General features: G+C 41.1%; 2 long non-coding RNA genes across 3 annotated transcripts in view; one reads left to right on the forward strand and one right to left on the reverse strand.

Annotated features, from left to right (window-relative positions):
• LOC137153992 (uncharacterized) overlaps positions 1 to 4,451 on the reverse strand; it is a 268,748-nt gene extending 264,297 nt beyond the window's left edge. The window contains exon 1 of the long non-coding RNA XR_010920007.1: positions 4,372 to 4,451. This is a non-coding gene — a long non-coding RNA (uncharacterized lncRNA). The remainder of the gene's footprint in view (positions 1 to 4,371) is intronic.
• Positions 4,452 to 10,097: 5,646 nt separating this feature from the next.
• LOC137153995 (uncharacterized) lies at positions 10,098 to 12,542 on the forward strand. Of its 2 annotated transcripts, none has more exons than XR_010920011.1 (3): positions 10,098 to 10,133; positions 11,292 to 11,463; positions 11,542 to 12,542. It is a non-coding gene; the product is annotated as an uncharacterized lncRNA (long non-coding RNA). The 2 variants fall into 2 exon arrangements; XR_010920010.1 differs by having other exon boundaries at positions 10,119 to 10,246.
• Positions 12,543 to 15,563: the final 3,021 nt, after the last annotated feature.

Consider the following 15,563-nt stretch of genomic DNA (forward strand, 5'->3'; position numbering starts at 1 on the left):
ACAGCCAAGACAGCTGAGCGGGCGAGGTTATAATAAGCTACTGGTCAGAGAGCACAGCAGCAAATCACATTCCTAAACTAGTCACACAAAAAAAAGCAGAAATTAAAAAGCATAAAGCTGTGACTTGTATGTTGGCTGTCCTTTGTCCTGCCATTTGTAATAAAAATTTTATTAATTTCAGTGATTGGTCATTTGTACTGTAGTTTTATTTTATTTTCCTATAAATATTAACAGACAATTAAAATAATAAAGAATCTGAGATTATATTTGCTAGAACATTCTCTTCTAATTGGATTAATAATTTACAATCTGGCCACCTTTGATGATTATACACTAGCATACCGCTTCACTCTTAAGCAAGAGAATGCAATTAATAGTGGATATGATTTTTCTTTACATTTGCAAGCTAAGAACACAAATTCTGGCAGCTAGAAACTAACAATAAGCTTTCTGCTAAGAGGTAACTGAGCTACTTTATATTTATCTCTTAATATGAGCAACACAAATTGCAGGTGCTTTTGTTGACATTTTTCCTAGCATGAAAATAAAGTTCCAAGAAAAAGTTCCAAGAAAAACTATAATATCTGGTGTCCTTAGCAGCTATTATAATTGTGGCATTTTTCCTGAATATTTAGTTATGATTTGAGAGACAAGCACTTACTAAGGTGTCATTGCTGTTCATTTAAGAATAATTTTTAATTAAGATATATTTTAAATCTTCTTTTCAATAGTTTTAATAGTTTTTTACTATATAGTCAGCCAAGTTAGGGGTTCTCAAACTGGGGGTCATGACCCCGCTGGGATCATGAGGTTATTAAGGCTGGGGGGTTGCGAGCTGTCAGCCCCTGTGCATTCTGGTAAGGATGACAGGGGGCAGGGGAGGGGGTTGTTAGGATCATCAGTTTTGTGGGAGGGGGTCATCACAGCCTGAAACATTTTCCCAGAAAAAATAGTTTGAGAACCCCTATTCATTAGTTTTGGCCCTGGACTTCACTGATGGCTGCACTGACTCACTGTGATGTCAATGGGAGTGTTGCCGCATGGAGAGAAGATTGTAATATCTGGTGGACCTTCAATCAAATAACCTGAATTTTCTATATATTAATCTATCCCTACATAAAATGGGTATCCTTATACGTCCCTCCCTTACAAGGGTATTGTAAGCCTTAATCAACATTTGTAGTTAAATACTCAAATGAAATGTATGCACAATTATTATGATTGCTAACTACAGCACCCACTGCCATAATATCAGTATTCCATCAGTTCAAAGTTATCCAGAACATAAGTTACTAAATTATATGTTTGTGACAATGGTGGGATCAAATTCAACCCTTGCCCCAGAACCAGTAGGAGTCAGTGAAGTTAGGCCTGCTACTGCTAGGGTTCACTTTAGTCCACATTCTGTCTGAGGGCATAGGCAGCATCCCAAAGATGATAGTTTCCAAATGCCAAGTACGCTGTACTTCATCCCCACCCTGACACATATTACGCATGCCCCATTTTCCACGAACAAGTAAAAGTATTCTATACATGACTGTGAGAGATCAGGGTCCTTATTCTAACTTTACACTGGCAAGAGTCAGTTAGTGCATATTAACAATTACCGCTCAGGATACAGTGCAGATTTCTAGATCAACAAAGGTAGACAGTGCAGAGAAAATCCATGAAGAAAATGACAGCCAGGTAAACTTAACTGGGTCTGAAAGTTGCTCAGATGCTTTCGCTTTCATGAGTCTTCAATTTCTTCATCGTTACATGAACCTTACTATTACCCTGGGTTTTAAAAAGCACTTTACCATCCAGAAATGGGAAGCAGGGTGTGGGTGGGCCCTTGAGCTAGAATGTATAGATAGTAACTATCCCTTGCTGGTGTCAATGACCCAGCTACCTGGGTTCCTCATGAATACCTCTTTTGGGAGATTTAAGATATTAAGTCTGGCTTTTCCTCAGGCATTGTGCAGCACCTGTACATGTGGTGACAGACCAATACCAGTAATTTTCAGAAACATCACATTTCCTTCACCCCCCCTGCAAAAAGAGTTAGCACGAAATTTAGAGTTAAGGCCAACATTGCCCTTGACTTCACTGATTGTGACTAGTGATTGTACAGGGCTCAGTCAGCTCTCATGCTACTGCAATATAAGATCAGCCAGAAATTTGAATTTTCTGAATGCCACTTCAGTATTTCTTTTTTTATTAGCTCGTTTACGTTGGCGGCAATGGACTTCACCACAGAAAACCTGCCTCTGGGGCTGAATGAGTTTATTTCCACTGCAGGAGTACAATAAAGAGAATGCTCCTAAGCACTGCTGAGGATATGAACAGGGGGCTTTTATAATGAAGCATACTGAAATGGGGGAGCCACTGTAACAGGAGAAAATCTTACAAGTTGGTGCTGTGTTGGCTCTGTTTGGCGAAGAGTTTCATTCTAGGCCCTAATCACAGGAATGAGATCTGTTCTAAATTGTTTGCGTTTGTCTCTGAATGACTGGAAATTTGCTTGTTAAGTGTTCAGGTAGAGGAAAAAGCTTTCTCAGGTGCAGGAAGAAGCAGCGCTGTGCAGCCAGTGGAAAGAAACATTCAAACAATTATACACCCTACTGCTCCAAGTCATATTAAAACAATCTGCAAGCTAATGCAATGCTAACAACAATGTCTTATAAATGGTAAACGGGCTGAATGAACATTCTGGCTGAGCCGGCTGGATGAACAGCCTTCCCAGCTAAAAAAATAGAGTATCATTGCATTGTTCAACAAGGTTTTAAATGTCAGTTCTGGTTTTATACATGGTACATATAATTGGCGTTTCCAGCACAGCTAATGGCACATATGTCAGTGAGCACATCAGAGAACTTTGCTTTTGGAAATCCAGCATTTCAGTCACCACAACCATTGTAGCAAAGAAAGAAAAAAAAAACACTTTCTGGTGTACGTGCTGTCTCTAATAACATCTGTACACCGAGTGCTTCAGTCATTTTGTGCCTAATCTTTAACCAAGCACCCTGCCAGGACAGGTGGGTTGGATGCTGAGAAGGAGAAGTGGTAAAAGAATCCTCTCCCCGCTCAGACTGCAGAATGATTATAGAGTTGATCCATATAGGTATTTCTGTACAAGACTCAACAATGCAATCTGTGGGCCATGCTGTGCCTTTCTACAAGACCAACACCAGAAGGTCCATGTAGCAGCAGTTCTCTAACTGCATTTCTAGCTCACCCAAACACTGCTGTGCAGAAACTCCCCCCAAGTGGACATTTTCACGTTATGCAAAGAAGAGCATGCTCCAAAACCTTCCCTGCCACCTCAAGCGAGGTAGGAGAAGTGAACGTATTCCACCTTCAGAAAGAGAGAGCGTTGCATGCTTCTTTGTGTATTGGCAACATTCAAACATGTGCACATTGTACATGCCTCAAGACAGAGGGAGGACCCAAGCACCACCTTCTGGGAAGGAAACCAAATTCTGAACAACCTACAACGTGAGAGTGTTTGATTCCAGGGTTTTTAGTATGGCTGAGGACAAAGCTAGGGAGCTGCGAAAGAATTGGGTTAGAAGTCTGGGCTAGAATGTTGCACATCCCCTATAAATTTTGGATGGGATTGTGCAGCCCCCCTGAAAACAATGTAATTACATTAGGAAGGAAAACATACCTTCAGCTTCAATCTATGCAAGAAGTCTGCCTATTTCCTCATGATTTTTACAATTTCCTTCTAACTTTATCCATCACAATAGTTCATCTGGCTTTACATTTGTCCCCAGGATGAAACAAATTAACGCAAAGGATATGGAAATCCAAGGGGTACAACTGTGTAATATTAAAACTTCTTACAGAGTTATAAGGAAAGACTCATAGGAAGTAGAACCCCTCTGCAGATGCACACAACCACATTGGCTGCACCATTAACCCAGATGATCAGCATCTACATCTGACTGTTTGGGTTGGCCTAGCCCAGATGTAAGTGATCCCACAGTGAAGTCCTACTTGGGTTACCATGTTGTCTGTATTCTGTACTCAACTGTGTGTGACTGCAGCATATCCCATGGATCTTTGTATCGAGATGAGCTGGGATTCTTCCCCAGTCAATTGTTCTTCAGGGGCAATTGAGGGAAGGGTTTTGGAGAACTATTAGCACTCAATTGACTTAGCCTGCATCCTTGCTGCAAAATGAATAGGTTTTAGCCCAAGTTAAAACAGAGCTTGGATTCTGACCTACATGCACCGAGGTAAGCTAGCCCAGGCTTAACTCACCTCCCAACCTAGATCAGAGAATTTTTGGGGGAGGGGATGGTAGGAGGACTGGGGTAACACATCAGTTAACAGTTCTGTGGAGACATACATGTCCTCAAAAAGTGCAATATTGAACATTCTTACCCTGAGACAACATCTTAGCAAAGGTTTCTCTAGAACTAGAAAAAAGTCATAATGCTTCATAATAGCTCCTGGACTCCATTTTAGGTCAGATGAGAGGGGCTTGTAATCGCTGCTCTTTATACCTTTACACAGCACCATCAGGTGTTGGAATGCAGTATTGCAAAGACAACAGCACTACAATTCCCTGCTGCACAGTGGAAAACTGCAAAATACTGCTGGATTGGTTCTGGTTATGGATTGTCTGGTTTTGAGTGTTTCTTTGCAGTAGCCCCTTACTCCGTCTTGGCCAGAGAATGTAAAGGGTGAAAGGTTTTAATTGTGGGTAGGAGGGTCAATACATAGATATAAATACACTCAGAAAGGAAGGAAAGGGGAGAGGGAATGCATAGGGATATGGAGGGAGCTGATTAGCTAAAGCAACAGACTAGGAGTAGAGGGGCCATGGGACTCTGAAACCAGTGCCCAGGGTCTAACGCTCACTTGAGGGTGGGACTTAGTGCTATTTAGTTCTTCAGATGGACTGTTTCTTCTGGGGGTTTTTTCCTCCAAATTTCAGCTTTGGAATCATGTGATTATATGAGCATCTGTTTACATGAGCACTTTTTATTGCATGTACATGTCTGCATACTTCCAGAGAAAAGCTTGATAATGCCAGGCTTAACCCCTCAAGTTAGAAGGTAAATAAAAAAGAACCCAAACTGTATTTAGAAAACAAATATCATGATACTTTGTGGCCTGATCCATAATTTTTGATTATTTGAGGTCAGGAATAGTGGGTCTGATGAGTGTCAGTTGCTTGCTGTTTCTAAAAGGTAGCAGTGATCAAGGGATAACTGCTTCATCTGACCATTACTAGAACTTTATAAGTCAAATTAATGCAGACATCATGGGATTTTATAGCCCCTTATTTTTCAGCTGATGGGCTGTTGACTTATTTTTTCTCTGTTCCCATGTGGTTATGTTGATAACTTGTAGTGACCATCTATAGTATGACAATCCCTCATACTTATTTGTGTGCACAAATTAAGTATTTTATGGGTTAAAAGACTGTTTTTTATAAGTTCTATTTTAAAGTTATTTTGGAAACAAAGTCAAGTTGAGCTATTTTTAAATATCATTCATGCTTTTGCACTTGTGACATTAAGACAACTGAGGTTTGCTATGCAATGTAGGTAAAAAGGCAACTGAAGTGTCTATTTCTGTACATCTCAAGATAAAAATTCTATTATTGGAATTTATTTAATTAGTCTATTAATACCCAAGCTAAACAGAATCTACTAACTCTCTCTTAGCTGACTTGGCTCTGCAGAGTTAGCAAGTCAAATGTAGTGCTAGATTATTTTTTTTGATGAAGCAAACAGATGTGACTCTGAGTACCTAGAGAGCAGATCCATTGATCCCATTCCTTTTCTGTGTCTTACTCCACTTGATAAAAGAAGGATGTTGACAGTAACTCTTCTGCAGAGCTGGGGGAAAATCACCCAAAAATTTTTTGTTTATTTTGAGGCGAACATATATCATCAGTAATCTGAACATTGGAAAACTTCAACCAGCTCTACTCTTCTGCTAAAGAACTTCATTTAGCTGTGTGTTTCCTAATGTATTTATTTGTTTAAAGAAATAACTCTTTCATAGAGTTCTAGGTTTTGTTTTGTTTTTTTGTTTTGTTTTTTTTTCTTAATACTTTTTAATAGTATTTTCTTGAAAAAGTAGAATAGAGTGAAGAAAAAATTCATTATTATCAGATGCTATGAAAGAGTGTCTGGGACAGTGGGGTCACACTTCACTCTTCAGGAGACCCAATGAACAGCAGCAATAGGTCTCCACTTCATTTCTTGGGACAAATGAAAAGCATCAGCTTTGAGGTTATTTTTCATGCCCTGAGACCTGTAACTATAAGTTGTGAGGTTCACTTCCTGAGAGACATGAAGAGCAGCAGGATGAATAATTACCCCCATGTTCCCCTCATGAAATTTAGAAGTTCTACTAGCATCATCACTGGACCTTGTAAACTCTTTGAATAATAGCCTACCTTGGATTAAGTGTGCGCCAGCCACTCCTCTGGTTTCTTTGATCCATAGTATTTGGTGTGAAGGGGCTTAGAGAATATACTAGAATTGCCTGTAAACTTAACATACTCTGCAGGTACTTCCGGGCATTTACAATCCCAGCTTTGCAAAAGAGATGAGTGATCAGCATGGAGCTTAGAACATACAAACCTCATCAGCTAGATATGATTCTCTTCAGGTATTTGGTAACAACCTATTGCTTTGTCAGTTCACTGTCTCCAAACCAACTTGCTTGATTATCTTGGAACCTTTCCAAAACTGGCCTAAGAATAGGTATGAAAAATTTCAGCCAGGAAGCAGGGGCCCAACCCTGTCAGCTGCCAAGCATCTTCCACAGGGTTTTGGGTACTCTCAACTCTGATTAGCTTCAATTGCAGGTTTATAGAGAATGTTGTGAGGGGTAACATCAGGCTTGGGATGGAAATAACCTTGTAACCAAACTGTGGAGTCACTAGGGCAATTCAATAGTTTCTCCTGCCACTCACCACTTCTCTATTTCTTCCGGGGGAGCATCCCCTCCATTTCTAAGATTAACTCAATTTTCATTTTATTTTCACAGTTCATCTTTAAGTATTTCTGAACTATGGAGTTCATCCTCCTCTCCTTCCTTGGGCAAAACTCCTGCTGTAGTCAAAGGGAATTTTGCCTCCGTGAGGGCTTCATGATTAGGCCCTTGGCATTGAAACCAGAAGTCAGGAATACATAATTGTAGGCTTTTAATTATTAATTTTTCTTTGGCAATATATAACAGAAGCAATTACTTATTTTTGAATAATTACCTATTTGCAGACCTTTTAAAAAATGTATTACCACTGCAGATGGGGAAAAATAATCTTGGATTTGAGGGATTATAGATCTGGATCTCTGGATTCAAATTTTGGTTCTGAGTTAGACCCCAATTCAGATGCAGACAACAGCTTGTAAGAACAGGTGTTTGTTCAAGATTTTTGGCCAAAGGGAGACAAAAATCACATGAGAATAACTCATCTTCTGAGAGTTCCACAATCCTAAGGAGAAAGTTTTTGAAGAGAATAATGGTTTGCTAAGAATTATTTGCTTGGCCCTCATGAAGATGAGTTATTGCCAAAAATGAGACAATACAGATAGGAATATGCAAGGTAGACATTAGACTATGTGCCACTTGAATTTCACAATAAAAAATATAAATGGCTAATAACAGTGGTGTTCAAAAATGATCTGTTTACATACAGCTATTTTGGAGAATTAAAACTAATCATACGCATAAACTATTCCCCAAAATGAGTGTGAAGTCAAAAGATATTTTCAGATAAAAAAGTGGAAATCTTAATGTTCAATTTTTCTTCAGAGCAGTGCTACTTTGTATAGTTTTGCTCAGAAAAGACCAACAAGCTGTTCCAAGTTCCTTGCTATTTTGCCTAGGAATGTTTTGTTGTTACTGCCCCACTGTGGCTCATCCAAATATCAATGCAGGGCTGGGTTTGTTTGTTTTTTCTGCTTGAGCAGACACTTGGAGAGTGGGAAGAAAGCAAAAGGAATCTTTCTATATTTATTCAGTCTGCCATGCTCATGATCTACAGTTATGGGCAAAAACAGCTGTAATCCATGATCACATTTTCTTTTGAATCCTTATTAAAAAGCTAATGTATTCCTCTTTTCAATGTGTTTATTTTCCACTTCTAAATAACACTTTTAGCTAGCAGGAAACAGAGAGATGCAGTGGATAAATGGGAGACTGATTCAGGGAACAGACATATCACTGAGTGACAAGAGTGAGAGTGAATCCTATTTAGTAATTCATGAACGGTAACACCTTTAATGAGTGATATTATCCTCCTGTGTGTAAGCACTTTTTCCACAGACAGTCTCACTCATTTTTCTTCCCCATGACTAATTCCTGAGGGCAATTCCTAGGTGTGCACTGTAATGTGAATATATATATTGTACTACATTGTGGTTTTGGTTACATCAAGGTATCAATTTAAAAATCAGCAATTTCATTTGTTTTTATCAGTTACAGGATTATTTTGCTTAGACCCCATCATGTATTTCACCATGGCTGCCTTGAGACGCAATGGGCCAAATTCTCCTGTGCTGCGTGGCTTTGAGCTGCATTGCCACAGCAATCTGTCTCCCAAAATAAGCGGGAGCCTCTGGATGCATAGTCGCTCCCCTGAACCTCTTTGCTGCCAACATAGTAACGAAAAGGGACATGTCTGGGATACCACAATGCCAGGCTGATCTCCAGCAGCTACTGAGGGCTGCTGGGCCTGTTTGTAGAGCGCATAACTTAAAGCAGTTCCATGCTACTCTAACTCAGTACAGAGGGAGTGGCCCTTGCACACAGCATTAGCAGACTCAGTGCAGTGCAAGGATGAGCTTTAAACTGCCTTTGCACACCATGCCCTCCCCACTTGCACATTTCTGCTACATGTGGCTTAGCTGTAGCCAAAGATTCATCTCCAGATATTTCCAAGCTGAATCTGATTAAAATAGGGGGAAAGTGTCTTTTGATTCATGATTTTTTCCGGGCATAGAAACAGGAAGAATGTTGCAAAAAACTGAGTCACTCTTCTCTCTGGCCTTGACTTGCAACATACAGTTCAGTGAGTTTCACATCATATCAGATAATCACTGGGTCAAAAAGTTCAGTGAGCTTACCTGCCCAGACCCCCTAGCAAAGCTGTTTTATGAGTTTAGCCTGTCAGCACACTAATGTCCTGTGTTTCAGCTGCACAAGATGGCAGAAACCTTTCCGTCTCATAACACAGACTGCTACTGCACCCATATTTCCTATTGCAGCTGAAGCCTCTTTATGGGGCTAAGCATACCACACTACTTAACTTTCCTTGAAGTTATTAATATCTAACCTAAGTCTCCCTTGTGGCAGATTTAGCTAATTACTGCTTGTCCTACCTTCTGTGAATATGGAGAACAACTGATCACCATCCTCTTTATATAACAGCCCTTACATATCTGAAGACTTATCAGCTCCCTCTTCCATCTGCTTTTTCTCAAAACTAAACCTGCCCAGGTTTTTTTCCACAGCCTTCATCATAGGTCAAGATATCTACACCTTTTATTGTTTTTGTTGCTCTCCTCTGGCCCCTCTCCAGTTTGTCCCTACATTTCTTAAAGAGTGGTGCCAAACACTAGACAACCCTCTGCCTACTGGATTTCACTTATGCTTAAAGTTTTCTAAGCAGAGTGCTTACACTTCCCTTTCAATCTGCATTGAAGTGTTTTTCTTGTTTTCTAGAAGTATCAGCATGGCATCGAGGAGCTTCCTTCGGTTACCATGACTGTTTAGTTATGATGCCTTGTGGAAGAATTGCCTAACGCGGCCACTCACACTAAGAAAAGCTCACTATGTTTCCCTGTCAAACTACTAATGCATTGTATCTACCTCTGTCAAGAGAATAAATGAATTCTGAGAAATGTATTCTGCTTTCCAACATTGAAAAAGCCTGCACCACATTGTGCTTTTGGGCTTAGTGCAGCGCATAAAAGGGCCTCAGTTAATGGGTTAATTTGCAGAAATTTGTCACAGGTACATGCAGCCAACATACAATAGCAAATGTTTGCTTAGCAGCTGGGAGAAGAAACATCATTCACAGCTCCACCCTCTCATTTGCAATTCACATGTAATTATAAACTTATTCCTGGAAGCACTTGTGCGGTGGAGTATCTTTTTCAGCATGTGGGTTTCCTCTGGTGGGTAGCTTTTCCACTAGTGAAGAAACCATTTTAAATAATCTCTCACTGAGGGGGGGCAGACTGCAAGGCACTCAGATACCACATTAGAGGTTGAAGTGCACCTTAGGCAGGTAAGGAGAACCAACAATCATTTAGGAGTGCAAAGGAGGACAACAGGGACCTTTACAGCCTACCAGAGCCAGTCCCGGGGAGGAAGAGGGGAGAGAGAGAGAGATAGGTGTGTGTGTGTAGTACTCCCATAAGCACTAATTTACCCAATGAAGTTACAGTGGAACAGGAGTGCATCTGTGGCATTACTCCCACCCCCACTAGAGCTGTGGGTAAGGAAGGGGAAGCACAATATTTTAATTAGCTTTAAAGGAAGAGCAAGTCAAGATTTGAAAAACATCTTAAAATGAGAGACTAAAGCAGCTCACTTTACTTAGCTTCTCAAAGAAAAAGTTAAGTATCTTGTGGAGACCATACCTAATGATGCACGACTCCAACCTAACAGAGAAAGGCTGAAAGGCAAAGCTAGGGGGAAAAAAAGGTGGAAACAAGACACAAACTCTTAACCGTAGAACTGGATCAAATTTTTGGATTAGTAGTTTATTCACTGAAACAATGCAGTTTTGGACGCACCAAAGCCATTTGCAAATTCAGAAAAACTGAAAAAGAAAAAACTGGAAACATTTTCAATGGTTAGTTTAGATTTTCCAGGCTAGATTTACAAGACACCAGAGAAACTACTCCTCTGTCCCTTTATGTTTAACCTAGTGATTGGGGCAATCACGTGGGATGTAGAAGATCCAGATTGAATTCCCCCTTTTCCCCATATGAAGAAGGGATTTGAAGTGGATCCCCATCTTTCAGCAGTGTGTTCTAGCCATCAAGTTGTAGCCCCATGACTCTTCAAATATTTTATACACAGTGGAAAAACTTTAACAGGAGAGACTGATAGGACAGCCCAGCCTACTGGTTAGGACATTCACTTACCAGGAAGGAGGCCCAGGTTCAAATCCTTTTTCCACATAAGCAGAATTGGGCATTTCCATGTTTTCTACCTCCCCAGTGAGTGCCCTAACCCAGGGGCTAAAGGTTATGGGGAGGGGGGAGGATAGCACCACTGCCTCAAGGTGTTTTGTGCAACTTATCCTTTATTTCATTTGTTTTAAGTTTTAAATGCCAGGAACTGAAGTGAGAGAAACAAGGTTGGTTAATATGCTACCTCACCTACCTTCTCTCTCTCTCCTACGCTGGAGCCAACATAACTATGATGACAACACTGCAAAGAGAAAATTGAATGCTTAATTTGAGGTCAAGCAGAGTTTTCTACCCAAAACAAATGGTTTGTTGACTTTGATTACTGAATTATTTCTGAATCTACAGTTCAGGTTCAATTAAAACCTTGTTTTGTTGGTTTCAGAACTGCTAACAAACTAAAGAGATTGACCCTCCTCTACTTAACAGTGCAAGTAAATTGCCCACTAGGCCTGCTTACCAAGGAATGTGATGGACACAAGCTATGAACCCTTTGACAGAGCAGCAGAATCTACTCTTGTGAAGAATGGCAGATGTTGTTGCATTTCCTCAGAATGAATTTCCCAACCTAAATGAAGCAGAATGCCTCTGGAGATGGCTATCTTTGCACAGACTTCCTTGATGCATGTGTGTGACCATTCCCAACCCAGCTTGTGGCTTAAGAGAGAGTATACACAGAAATCCCACACTCTTACAAACCACTGGAAGAGCATGTAGAACAGCAGCCAAGGACAGCAGGCACTCAAGGAGAGAAGGAAGACAGGCAGATACTGCAAAGTTAAAAGGTGAAGGAAAAGGAAGATTTCAATTGTCTTCTTGTGTAACAAATTAAAACATGAGTTCTGGGAACAAGCCTATGAGTACATTGGGGGAGGAGGGGAAACTCTGGTGACAACAAATCACTCTGTTCTTTGGTTTATTACAATGTCACCAAAGCCCCTGGATATGAATAACTTCGTAATTTATAGCAACATACAGTATTCATTCATTCTCACTCCCCCACATATCACACATGGTGCCATGAAAGAGCAAACAAACACCATCACACAAGAGTTGCTATTTCTTGTATTTGCAGCGTAAGCGAAAATAAAGTATTTCTACCACACTGCAGGAAATGTTGTATCAACTATTTGAGTAAAAAAGTCAAAAGTACCTAAGTGATTTATGGGGCTGGATCTCACTTCCAAAATCAACTTAGACATTTAGGAACTTAAGCATCAGTGAAACTTACTCCAATGCATTGTGCCATTCTAGCAATGTAAAACAGCCGATAGTTGCTTAAGGTTAAGCCACAAATATGGCTGCTGGGTGTCACCAGAGCAGCACAAAGCAGCTGATTTATACCAGTGAATCTGGCCCCAAAAAGTGTTTGCTTTTTTACTGGCACCCACTTCTGTTTGTGTATGCATACAAAATATCCATAAACTCAATACAAACAGATCAAGGGACACCCCGGCCCCATACAGACCAAGCATAGCTCAGCTTAGTTCAGCTCTGTTGAGGTCTTCCTTAGTTGCCCCTTCACTCAACACTCCTTACAAAGCCCACACAGATCAGATATTCAAAACATTCCTCCCCCCCCCATATCTAAGGTCCATGTATTAAACCCTGGACAATGTCTTTAAAAGCAAAACAAAACAAAAAAACCGTCCCTCTTTACAAAGAGCTTGTCCCAGTTTCAGCTAGGCACATCCTCTCTTTCTGAGGGTCTGTCTTCTTGTTTTCCCAGCACCTCTTGCCTGGAGGTTAGCCTTCCTCCTACTCACTCAGAGCCCTGCAGGAGCCTTCTTATGCTCTACAGGCATTGGCAAGCAAGTAACTGCCTTGCCCTTTATAAAGCCCAGTTGCTTTTCCTTAAACCCAAATGGGCAGCAGGTAATCAGACCAGGCACACTAGACCAGCATTTCTCAAATGCAACTACCAGTGCGTTTCCTATGGCTATGACAGCTTTCTGGGTAGAGAGGTGGGAGGGGGCAAAGCAGCCACCCTTCCCTGCAGTGCTTAGGGGTCCGAGGGGAAGACTTCAGCTTCTGCTCTTCAGCTGTGGGACTCCAGGGGTGGGCTTTAGCCACACCCCTCCCCCCCCCCACTTCAGCTAGAGGCTCTGGCAGCAGACTTCAGCCTCCCTCCCCCAGCTCTAGCTATGCGGTTCCTGTTCTTGGCTTCTGCCCAGGGCAGCAGGGCTGGCTATACGAGGCACTGTGATCAAGAGGCAAGGAGCATGGTGAGCCTAGAGTCTCAGGGCACAGAAGGCAGCTTGGGGCAAGAGAGAGGAGAAGTAGGGGACCAATGGGGATCCCAGGAGGGAAGTGGGAGGCTGGGTGAGGCAGCGCAAGCCAGAAGTGAGAGGGGAAGGAGATTGGTGTCCCTGGCACCCACAGCCTAACTACAACTGTGGATTATTTTTATTATTGAATCTGCTAAGAAACCCTATGTAAATTACAATGATTTGAACATGTATGTGTGCATATTTTGTTTTTCCTAAAATTAAATATTTTAGGAAAATTTGTCAGAGCAGCCACCAGCAAGAGTGCATGGCCACATTCTGAGGCCACCAAAAAATGTGTTGTGAGAACCCCTGCACTAGACCCTGCTCCCTTTCTTGAACATCTGTGACAAGATGCCATATATTATCCTTGAAAGGATTAGGCCGAAGAAAAATAGATGTAAGCAGATGGCTATTGTTTTTGACTTGCTCCTTCATATGTCACCATCAAGAGATAGGCAGTAGAAATCAGGTACAGATGAGGGTCACTTGAAAAGGATGCTCCTTCGGACTAAGCAGCTTAGGTCACCACCAAATATATATTTGACAGTATTCAGTGTTATGTGTATGAGAGAAGGGCTCAAGTAGCAACCAATACTTCATTAGCAAAGAGTGAAAGTGAATGCAGGTTAAGTATAATATTATTAAACCCTGACCCTACTCACTCCATGTGGTGGAATTCCTTCCACCCCAACCCCTCACATTGCCTGTTTCCCGGTGTCCCCCTTCATAATAACAGTTCCTGTAGGCCTCTGATCTCAATTCCACTGATTGTGATTTAGGGTCCTGTGAAAAATATTTTTAATAGAAAATTCACAACAGTGTAAGTGGCAAATTATCTATCAGCTTCAAGGACAGAAGTCAGCTAGCAAAGTTAGCCAATTTCAATTGTTCCTGTAGAAACCTTTTTACCTCTTTAGAGCACATCTATTCTACTGCGGTTTCCCACATAGCAGTTGATTCTTCCACACAGACATGTGTACAGCGCTGTAAGCTCAGGCAATATTCAGAAGTTCACAGTTTGGGGGCATTTTCATAATTTCTGTGCCTTCTGTGAAATTGTGATTTACACAGGGCCCTAATCCTGATACATCACCCTTATTTTACAAACATTTTAATAGAAACATTAACCAAAAAAAAAAAAAAAAACCTGACACCCAGATCCCCACCCATGTCCCTTTGGCCAGAGGTTGCTACCACATAACCAAGTTGGAGTCTGGTCTTCCAGACGTTTTTGCCTTGTTCCCCATTAAGGTAATTCCTTTCCTGCTGTTGTTCTCCCCCTACATGGCCAGATCTGTGTACAGTTTGAACTCTTCCTGGGTCCATCGCTGGGCTAGGTCTGTGTCTTCAGGGCTCTGTAGGGCTTCAGACCGAGTTCCATAGCACGTGCTGCCAGCTGCTGTACTGCAGAGAACTCACAACTCAGATGCTCCCACCATTTGTTTTCTTCACAAAGAGTGAAGCTGAATGCAGGTTAAATTGCACCAATGGGACTTCATTAAGCCCTATGTCATGCTATGTCCATGTGGCTGTGTTGCTTCCAGTCAACTCCTCACATTCCCTTTACTGGTATCCCCTCAATAATAGTCCTTCCAGGAAATATAGGCCCTCTAACTCCAGTTCCACTTATACAACCAGGACTGCTACAGACAGGTGGGTATCAGATCCTAGCTTCCACCACATAACTAGGGCATAAGAACAAGTTAATGGTAGGTTTTCTGACTATTGACACAGAACTAGCTGTGACACAGGGGCAAGTGTTTGTTTTTGTTTTATTAGGAAGCAAATACAGAAAACATGTTCAGAAGCTTAATAAATAACTCTGGAGGGAACCTAACACCAATCTGCAAAACATGTAGCCTTGCTTTCAGTTCTTGTTAGTCATCATGAGAACTGTCTTCTAAGAAAGTCAGGGTATTATCATGGTTGACTACATTACACTTAAACCCATCAGGGTAGCACTACATTTACCTGCTACGCAACCTGCAATGAAGTATGAAAAATATATATTATGGCACACTCTGACATCCCTAAGGCCTTTTTTGAGTGGCTTATAATGTCCACTTTAGTTTATATTGTGCTTTAAATTTGGCAGAGATGTAAACAGGTGGGCATGTTTTATTTTCAATTCAGATAA

This window comes from Emydura macquarii, unplaced genomic scaffold, assembly GCF_026122565.2.
Source record: "Emydura macquarii macquarii isolate MOO-44397 ecotype Brisbane River unplaced genomic scaffold, CSIRO-AGI_Emac_v2 contig_1253, whole genome shotgun sequence".
NCBI lineage: Eukaryota > Metazoa > Chordata > Testudines > Chelidae > Emydura > Emydura macquarii.